This window comes from Poecilia reticulata, chromosome 21 (assembly GCF_904066995.2).
Source record: "Poecilia reticulata chromosome 21, P_reticulata-male-v2, whole genome shotgun sequence".
Taxonomy (NCBI): domain Eukaryota; kingdom Metazoa; phylum Chordata; class Actinopteri; order Cyprinodontiformes; family Poeciliidae; genus Poecilia; species Poecilia reticulata.
Window position 1 is genome coordinate 25650366 of NC_088850.1, and position 7968 is coordinate 25658333.

A 7968-nucleotide genomic window follows, 5' to 3' on the forward strand; every position below is an offset into this window, starting at 1 on the left:
CTCGAATGTAATGGTTAAAGCGTCTTCTTTCAGTGCTGAAAGTGAATAAAATAAGTAAAATCTGAATGCTTTTCTTGGCTGATTTTATGCTCCGTGTGTCAATACAAATTATGATTCATCGATCGGGATTTCCATTCCCAACAGCAGCCAGTGTTTCAGCTGTTTTACAGTTTTCTGGAAGTTTGTTCCAAATTTGTGGTACGTAGAAGCTGAATGCTACTTCTCCTCGTTTGGTTCTGGTTCTGGGGATGAGGAGCAGACGAGAACCAAAAGATCTGAGGGGTCTAGACGGTTGGTCCAGCAATAACAGATCTTTAAGGTATTGTGGTGCTAAACCAGGGGTGGGCAAACTTTTTGACTTGCGGGCCAGAATAGGTTCTAAAATTTGACAGAGGGGCCGGACCAGGACGATTTGGGCACGCAATGTAATTTATCAAACCTGGGGGTTAAAATTTACAAAAAACAGACACAAATAAATATGCACATTTAATTAAATCAACATTTAGTGGAAAAAGATCAATCGAATCACTTTCAACAATAAAAACATATGATTGCCCAGCAAGAAAAGAGTCTATGAATTGAGAGCGATGTGCAGCATGTTAATTAAGCTACTGTACTGCTGCTTTACATAAATGCGCAAGTAGCTTTTTTTTATAACACGGTAGAGAAACACACATTTCAGTGGGAACAATGTTGTTGTTCTCCTTTTTTGCCAGCGCATCAAAGTCTGGGGTTATTTTTGTTGTGGCAATTCTCATAATAGATCTGAGGTATTGGTCAGTTAACTGGGATCTGTGACGGGCTTTGTTGATGTTCATGACACTGAAAGTCTGTTCACAGACATAGGTCGAACCAAACCATGCCAGCATCTTCTGGGCAATCCTCCAGAGGTTTGGAAACGTGGCTTCATTAATAGAAGCATAAAAGTCATTCAGTTTAAGAGACTTGAAATTTTCTTTTGAGATGGAGTCAGACTGAAGATCGATCAGCTCCAATTGGAGCTCATGAGGTGCTGTTTCAGGGTCTTGTAACAGGGGACAGGACACCAGTTGAAGTGAGTTGTCAATTTTTTGAAAATCAGTGAACTGACGGCATAATTCTCTGTGCAAGTCTTCCAGTGATTTGCAATATTTCTTCACATTTCGGGTGGGCTTCTGCATGGCCAGTGTGGGAAAATGAGAGAAAGATTTGTTTTGACATTTGGATCAGCTGCAGCTGTTTGATTGATTTGTTAGTCAGACCTGTGAAGACGCTGTTGCAGTAATCAATGCGGCTAAAGATAAACGCATGGATGAGTTTCTCTAGATCTAACTTAGACTTAAGTCCTCTAATCCTGGAGATGTTCTTCAGGTGATAGAAGGCCGACTTTGTGACTGTCTTAATGTGGCTCTGAAGGTTCAGGTCAGAGTCCATCATTACTCCCAGGTTTCGGGCTGATCGCTGGTTTTCAGTTGTAATAACTGAAGCTGTGCATTGATTCTAGTTCGCTCCTCTTTAGGTCCAAAGATAATAACTTCAGTTTTGTTTTTGTTCAGCTGGAGAAAGTTTTGGCACCTCCACACATTTATCTGTGATTGGATGGGTTCAGTCACCTGGTGACATTGTGATGTAGAGCTGTGTATCATCCACATAATTGTGGTAGTTAATCCTATTTCCTGTTATAACCTGAGCCAGTGGGAGCATATAAATATTGAAAAGAAGGGGTCCTAGGATTGAACCTTGGGGTACCCCACATGTGAACTTTGACCTCTCTAATGAGAAGTTTCTGATTGATACAAAGAAATCCCTGTTCTTTATGTAAGATTCAAACCAATGGAGCACTGGACCGGAGAGTCCGACCCAACTCTCTAGTCGGTTCAGTAAAATGTCGTGGTCAACAGTGTCGAAAGCTGCACTGAGGTCCAACAGAACCAGCACTGTGGTTCTCCCAGTCTGTGTTTATATGGATGTCATTGAACACTTTGACTAGGCCGTCTCCGTGCTGTGGTAAGCACGAAAACCAGACTGGAAGGAGTCAAAGCGATTCATTATTGTTAGGAAGTTATTTAATTGTTTAAAAACTTATTTTTTAATACTTTTGCTGATGAATGGGAGGTTGGAGAGCGGCCTGTAATTCTGCAGTAGTGATTTGTCCAGATTGTTCTTTTTTATCAGTGGTTTGATAACTGCTGTTTTCAAAGCCTGGTGGAAAACACCTGAAGAGAGCGATGAGTTACTATTTGGTTCAGATCATTAGCAATGACAGGCAGGACTTTCTTAAAGAAATGTGTGGGTAGGACATCCAGACAGCAGGAACCAGAGCTTAATTGACTTATAATTTCTTCTAGGGTTTTATAATTAAGTAGTTGAAATTGGGTCATTTTTCCTGCATTTGTTTTGTTTGGGCCCAGCATTGGTACTGTCTTTAGAGTGGATGAGCAGATTAATCCTCTGATCTTTTGAATTTTCTCTGTTGTAGGCTGTTAGATTGAAGTTCAGGTGGCAACGTCATCTGAGGATTTGTGAGCCTGTCAACAGTAGCAAATAAAGCTCGAGCGTTGTTAGTGTTTTTGTTTATGACATCTGCAAAGAAAGCGTCTCTGGCATGTTTTAGTGCTGTGTGATAGTTACTTAGTCTTTCTTTGTAGATGTCATAATAAACGTGCAGTTGAGTTTTACGCCATTTCCGTTCGGCAGAGTTGTTTTGCAGATTGAACTATTTGTGCATTTCTCCATGGAGATTTCTTCCTACCTGTCACAACCTTTACTTTAGTGGGGGCAATGTAATCAATGATATCTGAAAGTTTGCACTGAAAATCATCCATCAACTTATCTACGTCACTATAACTTAAGAGTGAGGAAGAAGAGTAGATTTGATTAAATGTTTCTGCTGTGTTTTCTGTGAAAGTACGTTTTGTGATAGTAGCTGTTTGTTCAAGTGGGTTAACAGATAAAGAACTGTCAAAGATAACAGCAAAATGATCTGGCAGGGCAATATTAGTTACAAAGACATTGGAAATATTCACACCCTTACTGATAACCAGGTCCAGTGTGTGTCCCTGAGTGTGTGTTGCTTGTTTGACATGTTGTGTTAGACCGAAACTCTCTAATATATTACAGAGCTTTTTAGCCCCTCGGTCCTGGGATGCTGTTAACATGAATGTTGAAATCACTGACAATTATCAAACAATTGTAATCAATACATATGAGAGATAGAAGCTCAATGAAGTCCGCAAAGAAATTTTCCACATGTTGGGGTTTTGTATAAAGTTAGTGTCAAAGTTCGTTTGTGACCTTTTACCTCAATTCCAAGATATTCAAAAGACATAAAATTACCCAATGAGATTTTACTACAGTTCATGGTGTTCTTAAATATTGAAGCCACGCCTCCGCCTTTTTTGTGTTTTCTATTCTCACTTAAAAAGTTGTAGGTAGGAAGCGCTTGGTAGGAACGATTGCTTCATTATTGTCATTCAGCCATTTTTCTGTCAGAAATAAAACATCAATATTATGCTCAGTGATGAAATCATTAATTAATCATTAGCTTTAGCACAGAGAGATCTGGTATTTAAAAGAGCCAGTTTATAAATAAACCCTGCCCCAATCATTAATACTTTAATGCTGTATTTTAAAAAATCTATATAAAAAATAAATGCTGTATTAAAATATATTAATTTGATATTGCTTATATGCAACATGTTCATATATGAGGAACATAAAAGAGACAAATAAGTTTTTTTTTTCTTTATTTCATTTTATTTTTTTTTACTGTTTGCACACAAAATAAGACATAAATGCTTGTCCATTTCTGGACTATCTGGCAGTGTTTTTTTGTCCAAACATGATCAAACATTATGCTGCATTCAGGACAGGCCCGACATCTCTCCTGTAGTGTAGGCCCGTCGTCACTGAGCTCCTGGTTGGGGGAACTTGGGGTCTCAACCTCACCACATTAAATCCTGACACCCCCTCATAGCTGCCATCCTCCCAGAATGCCACTTCCTCTGCTGCCAGTACTCTCTGCCTTCCTACATCAGCTGTTAATACAGAACAGACAATCATTATGAAAATTTTTGGCAACTTCCAGCTTAGTATGCTCACATAAGACATTAAAACTAAAAAAACAAACAAAACAAAAAAGCATTATATTAATAAATTTTTACAAAAAATAAAAACTTTAATGAAAAAGGGAAAACACTTGGAAACAATTGGAAGAAAAAAAGAATTAAAAGCAGTTGGTAATAAATAGTAACACATAATTCAACAAACTTTGAGACAGATAATTTGCCTTGATGGATTTTAATAAATCACAGTACTTTAATCATTCAAGGAATTGTGACATCTCTAGATTAGTAATAAATCTTACCTGCTTCTTTCTTTAGCTACATCTGAATGTAGCTCAAGCTGGATGCAGCTGGAAAACATTTTTGTGCATTGTCAATACATAGCATAATTACATTATGTACATAAACAATATTGAAGCATAAAATATCAACATTCTAAAATAGTAGATACTCACACACAGTTGCATCTCAGTCCTCATCACGGACATCAGAACGTTCCTGAAGAGTCCGATTGACACAAATGTGACTCATTCTGTGGAGTCTGTGGAAATAAATGTAAAATTAAAAAAATATTGTAGCAAATATATCGCTATCTCAAAAATACACAAGTAAATAAGTTAAAATTATTCTCAACCAGCCATTGTACAATCGGGAATCAACGCAGTGACTGTACATAATACACACCGGCTACATGGCTCCGTCCTTATATCCGTCCTCCGTCCGCCATGTTGTCAATCTCTACTGCTTACCACACTCTGCCTTGCTGTACTGCGGTATAACAAAATAAATAAAATAACCGGAAATCAGTTTTCCTTACAAATATGCGAGTGTTCACTATTGACTAAATGTGAAATCATAATTTACTGAATTTCTCTTTGTCCTGGTGGACTCCGTAAGAGCTCCTTGGCACCGTGGTCTGAGGCCTGGCTGTTAAGGCTTGGCTATTTTTCAGATTTGAAAGAAATGAAAGAAGATGCGAGTATTTATAAGAGTTCAGAACATCACATGTAATAAAAAATACAATATGAAATCTCACCCAAACTTGTTTTGACATTATGAAAACGACAGACCGCTTTCTGTAAGAAACAAACAAAGCAACTCGCCTCGCTGCACGTGCTCGCTATTCATGAAAGCTTTCTTATCGTGAGTTCGGCCTTGTTGGACCGCCGCGGTGTCATCTGTTGTTTTCCGCCGGAACATTGCTTAATATCAAAACAATACTGAAGAGGTAACTCCGTAAAATAGGACTTTTTCCACCATTTCACACAACGCACCGGCATTTTTGTTCATGTTGGGTTTAGCAGTAGCACCCGTTAGCGTGGGTGTGTTACGCCCCTGTAAAGGGGAATAATGAAAACACGGACACGAAGTTACTGCTCTCCTTTCCAGTGTTGTAATGTTTCAAAACAGTTTCAGACATTACACTGTCACATATGCTGGCACAGTAAAAGAAACCTAGCACACTGTAACGCTTCAGGTTGTGTTTAAGGGAGGAGAGGAGGCGGTAGACTCAACTGGACGGTTAGAAACTCACAACTACACTGGTACTGAGAATTCCACAGTGTTGTCCTTTAATAAAACGCTCTTCACCAACCTTACAAGCCCGGTCGAACGGCTGCTACACATTCACACATGAAATAAGCAGAGTTCAAAGCAACCCGTAACGTCACCAACGTAAGAGAGTTATATGTCCGTCTCAGTCCAGGTATTGTAACAATTTGTAACGACTGTTACAGTATCCAACTGTAGCAGGTTTCTCAGACGTTCTCTAAAAAAGAAACAGCGACGCATACATGACGTCATCTGAGATACTAGAATGTCTTAAAGAGATACTACACAATTATGACTGTTACAACACACAGAACACAGCTAGCACACACATAACTCTACTAGCCAGGAAGCTAAGGTGAGTTTAGTAGCTCTTTCAAAAAAACTAGAATTATTACAGCCACCACAACGCTCCCTGTTCATTCACAAACATACTTTAGTATGTTTGTGAACTAAAGCTTTAAAGTCACATCTTATATGTAAGTTGCTTTACCTGTAAAGGGGAATAATGAAAACACGGACACGATGTTACTGCTTTCATTTCCAGTGTTGTAATGGAGGAGCAGAAGCGTCGCGTTCCCCTACATCCGATCAGACAAAACCAATCGAGACTCAAACGATTAACAAACTCTTAAAACTTAAAATCTGAAAATGTCGAACTTTTCAAGGATTATAAACAAACATAACCAGAAAAGTAACATTAAGGAAAATACATTTTAAACTTAATTAAACTGTATCGGCCTGTAGCTCTGAACTTGAAAGATCAAAATAATCGATCGCAGATCACTAGATCTTGTTTTCCCTTTTAGTTATCTAAAATAGTTTTATAACCACTACAGGTGCAAATCTTCCTCTGGAGTTTAATGGCAGCTGCTTGACCGACTATGAAAGCGCATTACTGCCATCAACCAAACTGGAGTGTTAAATGAAAGTTGACAGAAAAAAAATACATTCTAAAAAGTTATTTTGTTCAAAAGTTACGTGACAGTATATTTTATTTTTATTATAATTAATTGCTAAAATGTTTTTAAATATGTAGATGTTTATTTACTCAATTCTACTTTGAGCTGTCTCCTTTATAGTTTATACAGAATATGATTCATCATCCATGAGTTATATTTAGTGCTTAACTAACAAAACTTTAAAAAAAGAATACAAATGTTTATACTCTATCAGAAGGTATCACATACTTTCAACCATTTTGTTCTTCAATTTAAACTTGAGAGTTAAGCAACTGAAACTACAGATGATTATCTGTAGTTTCTTAAGTCCTGTATTGTGATGTGGAATGATGTCACTACCACTCCAATATAGCATGACTCTGGGTCCAATATAGCATGACTGGGTCTTTAAAGCAGTCAATGAACATTAACATTAGTTTGAATATTATTCACAAAAATACTTTATGTACAATGAACCACTCTGGAACATGTTTTTTTATTATTATTTTTGATTAAGTTGTGCAATTCCTCCCATCACAAGATAAATAAATCTTCAAATGGGAGGAATGTCAAAGTAAGATCACATTTAACAAGTCTATTGTATGTATTCATGCATATTCTTCTTTTGTATCATCAATTCAACCAAAACTAAGTTTTTCAGTGCTCCTAACACATGTAATATATATTTTAATGGATAAGATAGATTATTGTTTTAATATTTTTTCTCCAGACATACTTCTTTATGGCATACTTCTTTAACTGAACAATACCTACAGACGTCTCAAAATGGGTTAAACTGTTTGGCCCATTGCACTGCAACACCAACATGTATTTACATCCTCATTTGAAGGAGTTGGAATACAGGCTTTTTTGAGCCAGTATTTGTGATTAAATACTCAGAATGTTTAATCACAAAGTCCAGATTAGGAGACAATTTCAGAAGAGTCAACAACAACTTAGTATGCTATGAATACTAAGTCTGTGATACTATAATGACCAAAATTTTACATGTGCAAATGATTGGAACTTTGTCATGATGACACAACTGATGCTTTATGTAAAGCTCAGTGTTTTCATTTTGGCAGAAACACTTCTCCTGGAAATGTGTACAGCTGTGTGTGATTGTGAGGTGCATTCCACCACACAATCTTGGTTGAGCTTGACAGACATGCAATGTTGACAATATATCATCAGATTTACCCTGTAAATTGTACGTTGATATACACACTTAAGTGTTAAGGTTACATCCCTAAGTTGAGCTAAGTGTGTTCAGTGCTGGATGGTGAATGTCACACTAAATTTGTTCCATTTGTGTGACTTTGTAACGTTAGAACATTTTCAGCATTAATGCCTGTTTTATACTTTGTGACATCACAATGAAATAAAGTATCCTAAAAAAAAAAAAAAAAAAAATTTATACCTCCGAGAATAAAAAT

The 7968-nt window shown here is 37.2% G+C and overlaps 1 long non-coding RNA gene across 1 annotated transcript; it reads right to left on the minus strand.

Annotated features, from left to right (window-relative positions):
- Positions 1–3695: 3695 nt before the first annotated feature.
- On the minus strand, positions 3696–6216 carry LOC103458055 (uncharacterized). The gene is made up of 6 exons (XR_532526.3): positions 6085–6216; positions 4908–4984; positions 4728–4811; positions 4499–4584; positions 4346–4393; positions 3696–4016 (listed from the first exon to the last, which is right to left on the minus strand). It is a non-coding gene; the product is annotated as an uncharacterized LOC103458055 (long non-coding RNA).
- Between the last annotated feature and the right edge of the window lie 1752 nt (positions 6217–7968).